This window comes from Ranitomeya imitator, chromosome 3 (genome assembly GCF_032444005.1).
Source record: "Ranitomeya imitator isolate aRanImi1 chromosome 3, aRanImi1.pri, whole genome shotgun sequence".
Classification (NCBI taxonomy): domain Eukaryota; kingdom Metazoa; phylum Chordata; class Amphibia; order Anura; family Dendrobatidae; genus Ranitomeya; species Ranitomeya imitator.
This window is the reverse complement of record NC_091284.1, coordinates 631,652,842-631,672,870: the sequence shown is the minus strand read 5'-3', so window position 1 is coordinate 631,672,870 and position 20,029 is coordinate 631,652,842. Positions and strand designations below refer to the sequence as shown.

Sequence of the window (20,029 nt, the reverse complement as noted above, 5' to 3'; positions counted from 1 at the left end):
TTCATGGGAACAGAAAATGGCGGGCGCATGCGCAGTGCGCCCGCCATCTGTCGCCATCTGCCGGCTGGCAGGAGAAGAGCAGTTGGGGCTAAAATTAGGGTTAGGGCTAGGGTTGAGGCTAAATTTAGGGTTAGGGTTGGAGCTAAATTTAGGGTTAGGGTTGGGGCTAAATTTAGGGTTAGGGTTCTTTCACACTTACGTCGGTTCGGGGTCGTCGCAATGCGTCAGCCCGACACACCGACGCACGTTGTGAAAATTGTGGGCAGCGGATGTAGTTTTTCAATGCATCCGCTGCCCAATCTATGTCCTGGGGAGGAGGGGGGGCGGAGTTACGGCCACGCATGCGCGGTCAGAAATGGCGGACGCGACGTACAAAAAAACGTTACATTGAACTTTTTTTGTGCCGACGGTCCGCCAAAACACAACTGATCCAGTGCACGATGGACGCGACGTGTGGCCATCCGTCGCAATCCGTCGGCAATACAAGTCTATGGGTTAGGGCTAGGGTTAGGGTTGGAGCTAAAGTTAGGGCTAGGTTTGGGGCTAAAGTTAGGGCTAGGGTTTCGGCTAAAGTTAGGGTTAGAGTTGGGATTAGGGTTAGGGTTTAGATTAGGGTTGGTATTAGGGTTAGGGTTGGCATTAGGGTTACGCTTGGGATTAGGGTTAGGTTTGGGATTAGGGTTAAGGTTAGGGTTGTGATTAGGGGTGTATTGGGATTAGGGTTAGGTTTGAGGTTAGGGTTGAGATTAGGATTAGGGGTGTGTTGGATTTAAGGTTTTGATTAGGGTTATGGTTTGGGTTGATATTAGGGTTGTTTTGGGTTAAGGGTTGTGATTATCGTTAGGGTTAGTGATTAGGATTATGGATCGGGTTGGGATTAGGGTTAGGGGTGTGTTGGGGTTAGGGATGGAGCTAGAATTGGGGGGTTTCCACTGTTTAGGTACATCAGGGGGTCTCCAAACACAACAGCCAATGTTGCGCTCAAAAAGTCAAATGGTGCTCCCTCCCTTCTGAGCTGTGCCGTGCGCCCAAACAGTGGGTTACCCCACATATGGGGCATCAGCGTACTTGGGATAAATTGGACAACAACTTTTGGGGTCCAATTTCTCCTGTTAACCTTGTGAAAATAAAAACTTGGGGGCTACAAAATCTTTTTTGTAGAAAAAAAAAATATTTTTTTTTTCACGACTCTGCATTCTAAACTTCTGTGAAGCACTTGGGCATTCAAAGTTCTCACCACACTTCTAGATAAGTTCCTTGGGGGGTCTAGTTTCCAAAATGGGGTCATTTGTGGAGGGTTTCTACTGTTTAGGTACATCAGGGGCTCTGCGAACGCAACATGGCGTCCGATCCCAATTCCAGCCAATTCTACATTGAAAAAGTAAAACGGCACTCCTTCTCTTCCAAGCTCTGCGGTGCGCCCAAACAGTGGTTTACCCCCACATATGGGGTATTGACATACTCAGAAGAAATTGCACAACAACTTTTGTGGTCTAATTTCTCCTGTTACCCTTGTGAAAATAAGAATTTGTGGGCGAAAAGATCATTTCTGTGTAAAAAAATGTGATTTTTTATTTTCACGGCTCTGTTATAAACTTCTGTGAAGCTCTGGGGGGTTCAAAGTGCTCACCACACATCTATATAAGTTCCTTAAGGGGTCTAGTTTCCAAAATGGTGTCACTTGTGGGGAGTTTCCACTGTTTAGGCACATCAGGGGCTCTCTAAATGTGACATGGTGTCCGATCTCAATTCCAGCCAATTCTGCATTGAAAAAGTCAAACGGCGCTCCTTCACTTCCAAGTTCTGCGGTGCGCCCAAAAAGTGGTTTACCCCCACATATGGGGTATTGGCGTATTCAGGAGAAATTCCATAACTAAATTTATGGTTACATTTCTGTTTTTACACTTGTAAAAATAAAAAAAATGGTTCTGAATTAATGTTTGCAAAAAAAAGTTAAATGTTCATTTTTTCCTTCCACATTGTTTCAGTTCCTGTGAAGCACGTAAAGGGTTAATAAACTTCTTGAATGTGGTTTTGAGCACCTTGAGCGGTGCAGTTTTTAGAATGGTGTCATACATGGTTATTTTCTATCATATAGACCCCTCAAAATGACTTCAAATGTGATGTGGTCCCTAAAAAAAAAATGGTGTTGTAAAAATGAGAAATTGCTGGTCAACTTTTAACCCTTATAACTCCCTAACAAAAAAAAATGTGTTTCCAAAATTGTGCTGATGTAAAGTAGACATGTGGGAAATGTTATTTATTAACTATTTTTCGTGTCACATCTCTGATTTAAGGGCAAAAAAATACAAATTTTGAAAATTGCAAAATTTTAAAATTTTTTGCCATATTTCCGTTTTTTTCATAAATAATCGCAAGTAATATCGAAGAAATGTTACCACTAACATGAAGTACAATATGTCACGAAAAAACAATCTCAGAATCCGCGGAATCCGTTGAAGCGTTCCAGAGTTATAACCTCATAAAGTGACAGTGGTCAGAATTGTAAAAATTGGCTCGGTCATTAAGTACCAAATTGGCTCTGTCACTAAGGGGTTAAAGAAAGATGCAAATGAAAAACTGGCAACAAACACCAAAATTAGACAAAAAAAAGTGCAAATGCAATAAGTCAAGTCCCTACTATTTTGTAGATGCTAAGCCCAGTTATTTAGGCATTACAATTTATCCCTTGCTAAAGTCGCTCAGATCATTACACTTGTTATTTGTTCCTACTTCCTACACCTTCAATAAGTAACTGTTCATATCCACCACATTGATGCTATTTAATCTTCAAAAGGATTGTCCGGTCCAAATCGATAAGTCTGCAGTCATTCTGTGTGACTGCAGATTGCAATTTTGCAGCTGACGTAATGAAAAAATCCTTTTGGATCCCAAGAACGGAGAGCTTTTTAATTTTATTATTTTAATCGCCTAGGTGTTCTGTTCGGACCCTGATCTTTACTGTTCGGGTTCGCCCATCTCCAGTTAAAGGGTTATTCTCAATTCCTTAACAGTTAAAATTGTCAAATCTTTGTAAAAACGAGCAACTTTGCAATTTACTTGTCAAGAACAGAGGAATGTTCAATTCTGTTGTTTGCTTCTTGTTGCCCAATTAACCAGGCACCGCTGCTGTCTATCAGCAGTGGCTACTTTCCTTAGCTAGGTGCTCAGCGCTCGTCAGCTTCAGTCCCCATTATACTCTTTCGATGCTGCAGAAATAAAGTTGCCTCTGCTTACATTATCTGGGAGTGTGTACCCTTCTGGCCATTGGCTCGCAATTCCACTTGTCCGAACTGTCAGTCAATCAGGAGCCTACTATCCCTAAATGGTGAGACGACCTCATAAGATATTAGGCAGACATCTACTATCTCATTTGTTTTCCTCTACAAACCACTCCGTTCTTCCAAGTTTCTGAAGGATAAATATCAGGTTTTCATTTTCTTAAATGGGACATCTTCTGGCTGCGGTTTTAATATGCTTCTATTTCCTTTTCCCAGTCGATTACAAGCAGTAATCTGGATCCCGTTCCACCAGACAAGCTTATTTGTTTGGCTGCAGCAGTGGAGCTGTAAACATGCTTTGTTTAATGTATTAGAGGTTTCCATCCATTGTAATTGTCTTTGACTAATTTGTTTAGCAGGTCTATATTGTGCCTGCTTATTTACTATTATTTTTAAAGTGCGTTTTTAATCCCGAAATAGTCTGTCTCATTAATTTACACAAGAGCAGATGATGTCCATAGCTTTAGAAAATTAATTCAATTTCTGCTAAGAGGACACTGAAACTGTGGCCAATTTACATGCGCATTGAAAGTCACGGAAAGGATTTTGCCCCCACATTCAGTAAAATTAGGAGTGTAAATGGTTATAGCTACATCTTCCAATTTACTTGGGTAATATAATGAAATGGGAATCGGTACTTTTGTACGATCTGTAAGTAAACTATGTCTACAAGACAAAAAAACCTTTCTAAAGAAAGAATTAGGATTTTTTTTTAATATAAAAGCAGTGTGCTTGTTTATTTGTGATCTTCTCTGGTAAGATTCCTATGTAAGATTTGCTAATGTTATGTAATTATTGTAATTCCCTGTAAGCACTACAAACAGTGCCAAGAGAAAAGGACCTTGTCACTCCACATAAAGCAAGAATAACAATCATGGCTGGCACACTTTTGATGATCAGCTGTATTAAAGCATTTGATGCATTGTACACTGCTATGTAAAGTGCTGTCTTCTTGGAATGTGACTAGTGTTGTCTTCTCAGAATCTAATTTGCAACCCTGCTTTCTTCACAGCAACATGATCCTGTAATGGAATGATTGAAGCAAGGACAGTAGAGAATGACTCTCACTTATCTATTATATAATTGCCTAGAATACTACTTCCTGCAATTTGTGCCAACTTCCTGTCCGGAGCTAATGTCCGGAGCTAATGTCCGGAGCTAATGTCCGGAGATAAGTGACGTCAACAGTGTCCAGTGTCTGATTGGTTGCCGCCTGCTGCGAGCGACCAATCAGAAACGTGCCGTACTGTGACACACTCCGCCCGCCATTTTGGTGTGATTTTAGAATTTTTACCTCACAGCAAGTTTCTACTGCGTGGAGGCGGGCCCAGTGACGTTGCTCTTCAAGCTCCTGCCGAATTTCGTCAAAAAAATGATAATACCATTTACCAAAACTATATATATTTAGTTGTGAAGTGGTTCAGTGACATTTTCACACCAATTTTGAACTTTTGTTTGGTGCTTTCTCCATATACTGCCTATTATTTTTGTTCTTTCTTACTATTATTTATTAATTGTATTATTCTTACATTTGAATAAATAAAGTATATATGGATTCTAGACTCCCGATTCTTTAGAATCGGGCTGCCATCTAGTGAATTATAATAGTCTTAGGTGACGCAGAGCTGCCTAGGTTCTGTGTGACTGTATAAACTTTTAACTGGTTATTTTAGTTTAAACATTGTTTTGTCCCATAAATCAATAGTACAAGTGAATATTAGAAACATTGTAATATATTTTATTAAAGATATATGGTTCTTTCTCCAGCTATGAGGTACTTTTCACTTAATTCATCTTAACTCATTGTTCACCCCGAAAATGTGTTAAGATCCATCAAGGTCAAGCGATACCGCCAACTTACTGATCATATTACAACTGCCTATTAAAGGGTTCCATCACCTATAATGTGTTTTCAAACTATGTATCCTTACTCCCTTAAACACTTTTGTAATGAGTTTTATTATACAATACCTTACACTTCTCTTTAAATACCTAATCCCTGAATGTTTTTTGCTATATTTCCTGTGACATTTCGTTTGGATGCTGTGGCAGATGTGAGTGCAGGTTCCGCTCCCTGCTTCTATCTCTGCTGACACTGTAGCTATCATGAAGGAAGACACCTTTAGAAGGAAGAGATGGAAGCAGTGAGTGACACCAGCAAAGTGCCCTGGTCACAATTTGAGGGAAGTGCCTTTTATCTTCACACGTAGTCTTCTTTCACAGAAGCTTTTGCGGTGGCAGTGATAGAAGCAGAGAGCCAGTGCTGCTCTCATATTTGCCACAGCGTCCATCATCCAGGATCAGTGACTTCAGTGCTACCCCGTGACTTCCTGTTCCAGAAAAAGGTGGACGCCGCGGGGAGTGCACCCCCATCCTCCATTGACATCACATTAGAGAGGAGTCTCAAATAAAATGTCACAGGAAGTGCAGTAAACATATTTAGATATTAGATAGAGAGGGAGAAGTGTAGAGCGTAATAAACTCATTAGAAAAGTGGTTGAGGTGTAAGGATAAATAGTTAGAAAATACAGTTCCAGTGCCAGACCATTCCTTTATGTCTATGGAGGGGGAGGAGGAGGAAGGGTATCTTATTGAATTCACAAGTACGCTGCTCAATACTTCTCTATAATGTTCTCCATGGTGCTGCTTCAAAATGTGCTTTACACTGAGACAGGAGAATATAGAAGCTTATTCTGAATTTTGATCAGTAAAAGTTATTTATTTTGAAAAGTAACTATATGTATTTAACATACGGGTATGTAACATAGTGCAAAAAAAAATATGTGTGCAATATGTACACGCTGAACATTTTAGGATGACCAGCGCATTCATTATTGTCATAGAAAACCGCCTTTAACTCCACAGACAGGTGCTACCGGAATACAAAAGACACAAAAACGCTTTTTCTTGAAAATGTTTGAGACTGCATAGCTTGTCAGATGAGCCCATTAACCATATTGGTTAAGCCCTGCACAGGCGGCCGTCTTGTAGGTATCCATGATGCTTTTTTATTGTACATTTTCATTATGTGATGTGGCTTTTCTGGATGACTGGCACTAATGGGCTTATTGATGACAAGGCAGTCTAACGGTGTAAACTGTTACTTCTTCCTATAACTTAACTTCATGTGTGTAAGTGCAGATCTAAGGAAGAATTATAATCTTGTAGAGATTTAATAGACAAATGGTAAACTGACTCTTCAGACCCTGCCAGCATTTTTTTAAAAAAAGAAGCAAACACGGTTTGCTAGTGTTACTGTAACTTGTTTTCCTATGGACACCAGTATTGTAGTAAAGACTATGAAAATAAATCGGCAAAAGTAAATTATTACTGGAGCCAAAATCTCAGCCCCACAGATGTACGGATGCATTTGTTTTACTCTTCATACGTTGACATTCATGTACATGTCTGTAAGGCAGAGGCCCTAAAGGGTTTTACTCTAGAACTGTAATAAAGCTGAATCAGAACTACTGACAGTGTTATATAAAGGACAAGGAGACCAGTGTGAAAATTCCTGTGGTGATGGTCATGTAAGTTGGATGTCTAAAATACACAACCGTAAAGGATGTGGCTCGCAAAACACTCTTGTATTCAAGGGACGAAAAGTCCAATGCCAAGGTCTGCCCTGAGTGCTGGGGCCTCTCCGCTGCCCTGAGTGCTGGGGCCTCTCCGCTGCCCTGAGTGCTGGGGCCTCTCCGCTGCCCTGAGTGCTGGGGCCTCTCCGCTGCCCTGAGTGCTGGGGCCTCTCCGCTGCCCTGAGTGCTGGGGCCTCTCCGCTGCCCTGAGTGCTGGGGCCTCTCCGCTGCCCTGAGTGCTGGGGCCTCTCCGCTGCCCTGAGTGCTGGGGCCTCTCCGCTGCCCTGAGTGCTGGGGCCTCTCCGCTGCCCTGAGTGCTGGGGCCTCTCCGCTGCCCTGAGTGCTGGGGCCTCTCCGCTGCCCTGAGTGCTGGGGCCTCTCCGCTGCCCTGAGTGCTGGGGCCTCTCCGCTGCCCTGAGTGCTGGGGCCTCTCCGCTGCCCTGAGTGCTGGGGCCTCTCCGCTGCCCTGAGTGCTGGGGCCTCTCCGCTGCCCTGAGTGCTGGGGCCTCTCCGCTGCCCTGAGTGCTGGGGCCTCTCCGCTGCCCTGAGTGCTGGGGCCTCTCCGCTGCCCTGAGTGCTGGGGCCTCTCCGCTGCCCTGAGTGCTGGGGCCTCTCCGCTGCCCTGAGTGCTGGGGCCTCTCCGCTGCCCTGAGTGCTGGGGCCTCTCCGCTGCCCTGAGTGCTGGGGCCTCTCCGCTGCCCTGAGTGCTGGGGCCTCTCCGCTGCCCTGAGTGCTGGGGCCTCTCCGCTGCCCTGAGGGCTGGGGCCTCTCCGCTGCCCTGAGGGCTGGGGCCTCTCCGCTGCCCTGAGGGCTGGGGCCTCTCCGCTGCCCTGAGGGCTGGGGCCTCTCCGCTGCCCTGAGGGCTGGGGCCTCTCCGCTGCCCTGAGGGCTGGGGCCTCTCCGCTGCCCTGAGGGCTGGGGCCTCTCCGCTGCCCTGAGGGCTGGGGCCTCTCCGCTGCCCTGAGGGCTGGGGCCTCTCCGCTGCCCTGAGGGCTGGGGCCTCTCCGCTGCCCTGAGTGCTGGGGCCTCTCCGCTGCCCTGAGTGCTGGGGCCTCTCCGCTGCCCTGAGTGCTGGGGCCTCTCCGCTGCCCTGAGTGCTGGGGCCTCTCCGCTGCCCTGAGGGCTGGGGCCTCTCCGCTGCCCTGAGGGCTGGGGCCTCTCCGCTGCCCTGAGGGCTGGGGCCTCTCCGCTGCCCTGAGGGCTGGGGCCTCTCCGCTGCCCTGAGGGCTGGGGCCTCTCCGCTGCCCTGAGGGCTGGGGCCTCTCCGCTGCCCTGAGGGCTGGGGCCTCTCCGCTGCCCTGAGGGCTGGGGCCTCTCCGCTGCCCTGAGGGCTGGGGCCCCTCCGCTGCCCTGAGGGCTGGGGCCCCTCCGCTGCCCTGAGGGCTGGGGCCCCTCCGCTGCCCTGAGGGCTGGGGCCCCTCCGCTGCCCTGAGGGCTGGGGCCCCTCCGCTGCCCTGAGGGCTGGGGCCCCTCCGCTGCCCTGAGGGCTGGGGCCCTCTCCCTCTTCCCTTTGCTATTGAGTGGAGGCTGCAGTGGGCTCATGGTTGGATGCCACCAACATCACTAGAGTATAGGGATAGGTTGTGGACGACATACATGCAGAAAGCTAAGAGCACCTAAATAGTTGGTCAACTACAATGTATTTTGTGCACATTGATATAAGCCTTTCAAATACGTTTGCCTTATACCGTATATTTGCCTGTGTGCGGTGCTGTCGCTGCTCGCTCAGTCCCGATCACATGACCCCCAGCTGCAGCCTGGGGTCACATGGGACTGAGTGAGCAGCAATAGTGCTGCTCAGAGGCAAATATGTCAACATGAGCTATTTGTAAAAATATTTATTTCAAAGGTTTAACCCCTCAGTGATCGAGCCAAATTTGTGAAATCTGACCAGTGTCACTTTGTGGTAATAACTCTGGAACGCTTCAACAAATCTCAGTGATTCTGAGATTGTTTTTTCGTGACACATTTTACTTTATGATACTGGTAAATTTGGGTCGATATATTATGTGTTTATTTATAAAAAAAAATATCAGAAATTTGAAAAAAATGTAAAAAACTTAGCAATTTTTAAACTTTGAATGATTATCCCTTTAATCCAGATGGTCATACCACAGCAAAACATTAATAAATAACATTTCCCTCATGTCTGCTTTACATCAGCACCATTTGTAAAATGTTATTTTATTTTGTTAGCATTTTAGGAGGTTTAAAAATGTGACAGTAATTTTTCCATTTTTTCAAGGAAATTTAAAAAATTTATTTTTTAGGGACCTATCCAGGTTTGAAGTGACTTTGGCGGTCCTATATATTGGAAAACCTCCTATAGTGATACCATTTTAAAAACAGCACCCCCTGACATATTGAAAACTGCAGTCAGTTAGTTGATTAACCCTTCAGGTGCTTTTCTGGAATTAATGCAAAATGGCATGACAGAACTTCTGAACAGGTTACAACAGCCGTCAGACTGTAAGGCCGCTATTTGGTTGTGAATCACCATGGCAAACATCAGGACCACAAAATCATGATCTGTGGGCACCAATTGGGATAAACAGGAAGCCCCCACACTCTGTTAACCATATATAATGATGTAGTCACTTGACAGCAGCATCTAAGGAGTTAAACAGATATGGATTGTACCAACACTGCCTTTGCTTTCCAGTTGATCTGTAGCTTTATTTTTTGTTTTTAAGAACTTACCACTTTTTTTTTTTTTATTTCTGTGGGATTTGGAACAAGTTCCCAGGTTTCCCATATGCATATCCCATTAAAATAGGAACTATAATGTCACTCCCGAGAATAAAATACTTACGGTTCTTACATTACAGGACCAGAACCAGAGATAATATAAACAGAGATGTACAGTGATGCCACAATAGATATACAGTGATGACACAACTCTGATATATACAGTGATGACACAATTCTGATATATACAGTGATGACACAATTCTGATATGTACAGTGATGACACAACTCTGATATATACAGTGATGACACAATTCTGATATATACAGTGATGACACAACTCTGAGATGTACAGTGATGACACAACTCTGAGATGTACAGTGATGACACAATTCTGAGATGTACAGTGATGACACAATTCTGAGATGTAGAGTGATGACACAATTCTGATATGTACAGTGATGACACAATCCTGAGATGTACAGTGATGACACAACTCTTATATATACAGTGATGACACAATTCTGAGATGTACAGTGATGAGACAATTCTGAGATGTACAGTGATGACACAATCCTGAGATGTACAGTGATGACACAATTCTGAGATGTACAGTGATGACACAACTCTTATATATACAGTGATGACACAATTCTGAGATGTACAGTGATGACACAACTCTGAGATGTACAGTGATATCACAACTCTGAGATGTACAGTGATGACACAATTCTGAGATGTACAGTGATGACACAATTCTGAGATGTAGAGTGATGACACAATTCTGATATGTACAGTGATGACACAATCCTGAGATGTACAGTGATGACACAACTCTTATATATACAGTGATGACACAATTCTGAGATGTACAGTGATGACACAACTCTGAGATGTACAGTGATGTCACAATTCTGAGATGTACAGTGATGACACAATTCTGAGATGTACAGTGATGCCACAATTCTGAGATGTAGAGTGATGACACAATTCTGAGATGTACAGTGATGCCACAATTCTGAGATGTAGAGTGATGACACAATTCTGAGATGTACAGTGATGACACAATTCTGAGATGTAGAGTGATGACACAATTCTGAGATGTACAGTGATGCCACAATTCTGAGATGTAGAGTGATGACACAATTCTGAGATGTACAGTGATGTCACAACTCTGAGATGTACAGTGATGACACAATTCTGAGATGTACAGTGATGACACAATTCTGAGATGTACATTGATGACACAACTCTGAGATGTACAGTGATGACACAACTGAGATGTACAGTGATGTCACAACTCTGAGATGTACAGTGATGTCACAATTCTGAGATGTACAGTGATGACACAATTCTGAGATGTACAGTGATGACACAATTCTGAGATGTACAGTGATGACACAATTCTGAGATGTAGAGTGATGACACAATTCTGAGATGTAGAGTGATGACACAATTCTGATATGTACAGTGATGACACAATTCTGAGATGTACAGTGATGAGACAATTCTGAGATGTACAGTGATGACACAATTCTGAGATGTAGAGTGATGACACAATTCTGATATGTACAGTGATGACACAATTCTGAGATGTACAGTGATGTCACAATTCTGAGATGTACAGTGATGACACAATTCTGAGATGTACAGTGATGTCACAATTCTGAGATGTACAGTGATGCCACAATTCTGAGATGTACAGTGATGACACAATTCTGAGATGTACAGTGATGACACAATTCTGAGATGTACAGTGATGCCACAATTCTGAGATGTACAGTGATGACACAATTCTGAGATGTACAGTGATGACACAATTCTGAGATGTACAGTGATGCCACAATTCTGAGATGTACAGTGATGACACAATTCTGAGATGTAGAGTGATGACACAATTCTGATATGTACAGTGATGACACAATTCTGAGATGTACAGTGATGACACAACTCTGAGATGTACAGTGATGACACAATTCTGATATGTACAGTGATGACACAATTCTGAGATGTACAGTGATGACACAACTCTTATATATACAGTGATGACACAATTCTGAGATGTACAGTGATGAGACAATTCTGAGATGTAGAGTGATGACACAATTCTGAGATGTAGAGTGATGACACAATTCTGATATGTACAGTGATGACACAATTCTGAGATGTACAGTGATGAGACAATTCTGAGATGTACAGTGATGACACAATTCTGAGATGTAGAGTGATGACACAATTCTGATATGTACAGTGATGACACAATTCTGAGATGTACAGTGATGTCACAATTCTGAGATGTACAGTGATGACACAATTCTGAGATGTACAGTGATGTCACAATTCTGAGATGTACAGTGATGCCACAATTCTGAGATGTACAGTGATGACACAATTCTGAGATGTAGAGTGATGAGACAATTCTGAGATGTACAGTGATGAGACAATTCTGAGATGTACAGTGATGACACAATTCTGAGATGTACAGTGATGACACAACTCTTATATATACAGTGATGACACAATTCTGAGATGTACAGTGATGAGACAATTCTGAGATGTACAGTGATGACACAATTCTGAGATGTAGAGTGATGACACAATTCTGATATGTACAGTGATGACACAATTCTGAGATGTACAGTGATGTCACAATTCTGAGATGTACAGTGATGACACAATTCTGAGATGTACAGTGATGAGACAATTCTGAGATGTAGAGTGATGACACAATTCTGAGATGTAGAGTGATGACACAATTCTGATATGTACAGTGATGACACAATTCTGAGATGTACAGTGATGAGACAATTCTGAGATGTACAGTGATGACACAATTCTGAGATGTAGAGTGATGACACAATTCTGATATGTACAGTGATGACACAATTCTGAGATGTACAGTGATGAGACAATTCTGAGATGTACAGTGATGACACAATTCTGAGATGTAGAGTGATGACACAATTCTGATATGTACAGTGATGACACAATTCTGAGATGTACAGTGATGTCACAATTCTGAGATGTACAGTGATGACACAATTCTGAGATGTACAGTGATGACACAACTCTGAGATGTACAGTGATGACACAACTCTGAGATGTACAGTGATGACACAATTCTGAGATGTAGAGTGATGACACAATTCTGATATGTACAGTGATGACACAATCCTGAGATGTACAGTGATGACACAATTCTGAGATGTACAGTGATGTCACAATTCTGAGATGTACAGTGATGACACAATTCTGAGATGTACAGTGATGACACAACTCTGAGATGTACAGTGATGACACAATTCTGAGATGTACAGTGATGACACAATTCTGAGATGTAGAGTGATGACACAATTCTGATATGTACAGTGATGACACAATCCTGAGATGTACAGTGATGACACAATTCTGAGATGTACAGTGATGACACAACTCTTATATATACAGTGATGACACAATTCTGAGATGTACAGTGATGACACAACTCTGAGATGTACAGTGATGTCACAACTCTGAGATGTACAGTGATGACACAATTCTGAGATGTACAGTGATGACACAATTCTGAGATGTAGAGTGATGACACAATTCTGATATGTACAGTGATGACACAATCCTGAGATGTACAGTGATGACACAACTCTTATATATACAGTGATGACACAATTCTGAGATGTACAGTGATGACACAACTCTGAGATGTACAGTGATGTCACAATTCTGAGATGTACAGTGATGACACAATTCTGAGATGTACAGTGATGACACAATTCTGAGATGTACAGTGATGCCACAATTCTGAGATGTAGAGTGATGACACAATTCTGAGATGTACAGTGATGTCACAACTCTGAGATGTACAGTGATGACACAATTCTGAGATGTACAGTGATGACACAATTCTGAGATGTACAGTGATGACACAACTCTGAGATGTACAGTGATGACACAACTCTGAGATGTACAGTGATGTCACAACTCTGAGATGTACAGTGATGTCACAATTCTGAGATGTACAGTGATGACACAATTCTGAGATGTACAGTGATGACACAATTCGGAGATGTACAGTGATGACACAATTCTGAGATGTAGAGTGATGACACAATTCTGAGATGTACAGTGATGTCACAACTCTGAGATGTACAGTGATGACACAATTCTGAGATGTACAGTGATGACACAATTCTGAGATGTACAGTGATGACACAATTCTGAGATGTACAGTGATGACACAATTCTGAGATGTAGAGTGATGACACAATTCTGATATGTACAGTGATGACACAATTCTGAGATGTACAGTGATGACACAACTCTGAGATGTACAGTGATGACACAATTCTGATATGTACAGTGATGACACAATTCTGAGATGTACAGTGATGACACAACTCTTATATATACAGTGATGACACAATTCTGAGATGTACAGTGATGAGACAATTCTGAGATGTAGAGTGATGACACAATTCTGAGATGTAGAGTGATGACACAATTCTGATATGTACAGTGATGACACAATTCTGAGATGTACAGTGATGAGACAATTCTGAGATGTACAGTGATGACACAATTCTGAGATGTAGAGTGATGACACAATTCTGATATGTACAGTGATGACACAATTCTGAGATGTACAGTGATGTCACAATTCTGAGATGTACAGTGATGACACAATTCTGAGATGTACAGTGATGTCACAATTCTGAGATGTACAGTGATGCCACAATTCTGAGATGTACAGTGATGACACAATTCTGAGATGTACAGTGATGACACAATTCTGAGATGTACAGTGATGACACAATTCTGAGATGTACAGTGATGCCACAATTCTGAGATGTACAGTGATGCCACAATTCTGAGATGTACAGTGATGACACAATTCTGAGATGTAGAGTGATGACACAATTCTGATATGTACAGTGATGACACAATTCTGAGATGTACAGTGATGACACAACTCTGAGATGTACAGTGATGACACAATTCTGATATGTACAGTGATGACACAATTCTGAGATGTACAGTGATGACACAACTCTTATATATACAGTGATGACACAATTCTGAGATGTACAGTGATGAGACAATTCTGAGATGTAGAGTGATACAATTCTGAGATGTAGAGTGATGACACAATTCTGATATGTACAGTGATGACACAATTCTGAGATGTACAGTGATGAGACAATTCTGAGATGTACAGTGATGACACAATTCTGAGATGTAGAGTGATGACACAATTCTGATATGTACAGTGATGACACAATTCTGAGATGTACAGTGATGTCACAATTCTGAGATGTACAGTGATGACACAATTCTGAGATGTACAGTGATGTCACAATTCTGAGATGTACAGTGATGCCACAATTCTGAGATGTACAGTGATGACACAATTCTGAGATGTAGAGTGATGAGACAATTCTGAGATGTACAGTGATGAGACAATTCTGAGATGTACAGTGATGACACAATTCTGAGATGTACAGTGATGACACAACTCTTATATATACAGTGATGACACAATTCTGAGATGTACAGTGATGAGACAATTCTGAGATGTAGAGTGATGACACAATTCTGAGATGTAGAGTGATGACACAATTCTGATATGTACAGTGATGACACAATTCTGAGATGTACAGTGATGAGACAATTCTGAGATGTACAGTGATGACACAATTCTGAGATGTAGAGTGATGACACAATTCTGATATGTACAGTGATGACACAATTCTGAGATGTACAGTGATGAGACAATTCTGAGATGTACAGTGATGACACAATTCTGAGATGTAGAGTGATGACACAATTCTGATATGTACAGTGATGACACAATTCTGAGATGTACAGTGATGTCACAATTCTGAGATGTACAGTGATGACACAATTCTGAGATGTACAGTGATGACACAATTCTGAGATGTAGAGTGATGAGACAATTCTGAGATGTACAGTGATGAGACAATTCTGAGATGTACAGTGATGCCACAATTCTGAGATGTACAGTGATGACACAATTCTGAGATGTACAGTGATGACACAATTCTGAGATGTACAGTGATGACACAATTCTGAGATGTAGAGTGATGACACAATTCTGATATGTACAGTGATGACACAATTCTGAGATGTACAGTGATGACACAACTCTGAGATGTACAGTGATGACACAATTCTGATATGTACAGTGATGACACAATTCTGAGATGTACAGTGATGACACAACTCTTATATATACAGTGATGACACAATTCTGAGATGTACAGTGATGACACAACTCTTATATATACAGTGATGACACAATTCTGAGATGTACAGTGATGACACAATTCTGAGATGTACAGTGATGACACAATTCTGAGATGTACAGTGATGACACAATTCTGAGATGTACAGTGATGCCACAATTCTGAGATGTACAGTGATGACACAACTCTGATATGTACAGTGATGCCACAATTCTGAGATGTACAGTGATGACACATCTCTGAGATGTACAGTGATGAGACAATTCTGAGATGTACAGTGATGACACAATTCTGAGATGTACAGTGATGACAAAATTCTGAGATGTACAGTGATGAGACAATTCTGAGATGTACAGTGATCACACAATTCTGAGATGTACAGTGATGACACAATTCTGAGATGTACAGTGATGACACAATTCTGAGATGTACAGTGATGACACAATTCTGAGATGTACAGTGATGTCAATTCTGAGATGTACAGTGATGTCACAATTCTGAGATGTACAGTGATGACACAATTCTGAGATGTACAGTGATGACACAATTCTGAGATGTACAGTGATGACACAATTCTGAGATGTAGAGTGATGAGACAATTCTGAGATGTACAGTGATGAGACAATTCTGAGATGTACAGTGATGCCACAATTCTGAGATGTACAGTGATGACACAATTCTGAGATGTACAGTGATGACACAATTCTGAGATGTACAGTGATGACACAATTCTGAGATGTAGAGTGATGACACAATTCTGAGATGTACAGTGATGACACAACTCTGAGATGTACAGTGATGACACAATTCTGATATGTACAGTGATGACACAATTCTGAGATGTACAGTGATGACACAATTCTGATATGTACAGTGATGACACAATTCTGAGATGTACAGTGATGACACAACTCTGAGATGTACAGTGATGACACAATTCTGATATGTACAGTGATGACACAATTCTGAGATGTACAGTGATGACACAACTCTTATATATACAGTGATGACACAATTCTGAGATGTACAGTGATGACACAACTCTTATATATACAGTGATGACACAATTCTGAGATGTACAGTGATGACACAATTCTGAGATGTACAGTGATGACACAATTCTGAGATGTACAGTGATGACACAATTCTGAGATGTACAGTGATGCCACAATTCTGAGATGTACAGTGATGACACAACTCTGATATGTACAGTGATGCCACAATTCTGAGATGTACAGTGATGACACATCTCTGAGATGTACAGTGATGAGACAATTCTGAGATGTACAGTGATGCCACAATTCTGAGATGTACAGTGATGACAAAATTCTGAGATGTACAGTGATGAGACAATTCTGAGATGTACAGTGATCACACAATTCTGAGATGTACAGTGATGACACAATTCTGAGATGTACAGTGATGACACAATTCTGAGATGTACAGTGATGTCACAATTCTGAGATGTACAGTGATGACACAATTCTGAGATCTACAGCAGTGTCACAATTCTAAGACAATAAACAATGTAGTTGGTTTACACTGTTTGACCCTACGTCAAATGCGCACAGAATGATCGGTTCAGATTGTTTAGTGCGCATAGGATGTTATTATTCTCGACAGTGCATGGGTGGTTAGTGAAGGAAAACGCGCTGCCAGAAACTATGATCTTCTGTGCACACCAATCATTTTGCCAAACAAGCCTTTTGCTACAGTAGTTTGGTGATTGGCAGCCTATTTTGACTGAACAACTATTGTGTAACGAGCCTTCTAGACGCCCTTGTTCATGATAATCTTTCAGAGTAAATCCACCTTTCTATTAGACACAATGTTGTCAAAAATGATAGAGCACTACTTGCTATCTTAATTGTAACTGTAAAGTCCTCGGAACAGGATAGCACTGAGTGATGTCACAGGCACATTGCTCACATTAATGTTTACAAAACTGGAAGAACAAACTATTGGCAAATAATGATCAAAGCCACCGTTATACACCCAGCATCCTAGTACAAGGTTAGTGAAAATTATAATGCCCTAGTTCATTCATAATAAACTAGTGTATTTTGGAACCCTAGGACCCAAGTTAGACCGTTTTATATTGCCAAAAAAATTGTACAGCCAATTGGCAAGCTATTTCAAAACTGTACTTCTCCACATGGGCACAGTCTTGGCCAGAATGCAATGATTTAGAACACTGACTGTGCTCACTTCTGCTCTATAATCTTTTTTTTCCTTTATATTTGGAAGTATATTTGAAATATTCTGATGGTCAAATTCAAGGAAATTGTAAATCTGCTGGTGCAATGTAAGCAAAGAAATATCAAATAACGAGGTTTCTTTTTGTGTAGCACTATTTACTTAAAGGAAGCGTAAACGTATAAAGAAATCCTATTACTTTGTCCATACCCTGAACATGCAGTTTACCTTTTAAATGAATTTTTCCTTAGATGGTGCAAAAATGTAATATAAAAATTCATATTTCAGATGATTTGAAAAGATCATGTAAACAGACGCAGTCAGTAAAAAGATGACTGTGACATGAAGTTTATCTCCTGTGTGTGTATATGTAAAATTTGTGTCATCTGAACAGGGACAGATAAATACACATTTAATGCAGTTGAAAGAACTAATGTGTAAGTCTCTCGCTACAGCCACTGCCTCCATTTCGCCCAGTTTATGGCTCTATTCAATCACGTTTTTGCATGCATGTCACATATCTAACAAGAAGAGAAGGTTACTAATATAGCAAGGCAGGAAAAGCCATCTGAAATCTCACAAAATCTCAAAATGCATTTTGTATTGTCTAATACATTTTCAATATGATCTTCTTATATTGCATCTAAATTACGAGGGATACTTCACAAGAATTTAATATATGCCTGTTGCTAGCTGCAATTTGTTTTGCTGCCTCCTTCTTTTCTTTTAAATAGGTTTGTCACTTCGGCTGGATTCTCCAATAATCTGCAAAGTGTGTTCTTTAATGGCTTGTACAGTACTTGCAGCTGTGCATAGTAACCCTATGTTTTACTCTGCTATTGCACGCCACATTCGAGAAACCATTCAAAGGCCTATACTGAAAATTACAATGCACACCAATCTCCTTCATCATGAATGTCTGCAATAGAGCAAAATGAATCTAGTTATGATGACGGCAAAGTTAATATTCTGCACTTTCATAGCCCCTCAAAACAGGAAGGAAAAATTACCAATTATTTTAAGAATTTTCCAAGAGGGCTTGGAACTGGTGCTCATAATTGGCTATTAAGAGGGACGTGCTTTATATAGTATCAGATTTTTGCTAGTAGTATTTTTTGTTCTTATTCCCTATTATATGGTGCATTATATACTCTAAACTCTACCTAGGTCCTATATATATATATATATATAGATAGAGATATATATATATATATATATATATATATATATATATATATATATATATATATATATATATATATAAAATCTCATTGCCTACCATAATGGCCACCTCTCCCAAGACCACAAAAATGGTCAGTTACCTTGGCAATGTATGTAGTTCACATTGGATTATTTTTACAGAGTCTGGCTAAGATCTTACTGCACACATTAGCTCCTAAGCATGGCCACCTCTCTATATCTTTATTGATTTGTATGCCTAGTAGCCCAGGTGCAGTTTTTACTATGATGCTTTGCTCTTTTTCCCCACCATCTGTAAGTGTGCATGTTCAGGCCACAATAGTGCTGACCTGAGCCTTCATTCATTCAGGAGTGGTCACTCACTAGCAGTTAGGAAGTCAGTCTGGCAGGAGAGTAGTGCTATCCAAGATGATGGGTATAACCTTTTAACCCTTTAATGTACAGTTGTGCCTAGAGAAGAGGTCTCCTCACATAGCACTTGTTCTGCTGTGTCCTATCTAAATGCAGTCAGTGATACATTATTGATATAGAACTGCTGCCCCCTATTGCATTATATTCTACGTGAGGCCACTTCATGCAGTCCCCCCTGCCTTCTGATTGTGATAGATTACTTCCTGTCAGCTCTTCCAAGTAGTTGGCTGGGGAGACAGACTGAAGCTGCATCATATAGAATACTATGGTGTATGTATCAGGAATACCTGTTCTATGTCTCTGATGTATTACTGGCTCTACTCCCTGGTGGTGTGGGGCAGAGAATGGAGCTGGAGTGGCAGAGGCTTTAGATTTACAAATAGTTTTTCCGTATCATTCACGTATCAATTCAAACCCT

At 41.3% G+C, this 20,029-nt stretch overlaps 1 protein-coding gene across 1 annotated transcript in view; it reads left to right on the top strand.

Moving 5' to 3' along the window:
* TDRD3 (tudor domain containing 3) overlaps positions 1-20,029 on the top strand; it is a 517,375-nt gene that overhangs the window by 341,776 nt on the left and 155,570 nt on the right. The window lies entirely within an intron of this gene.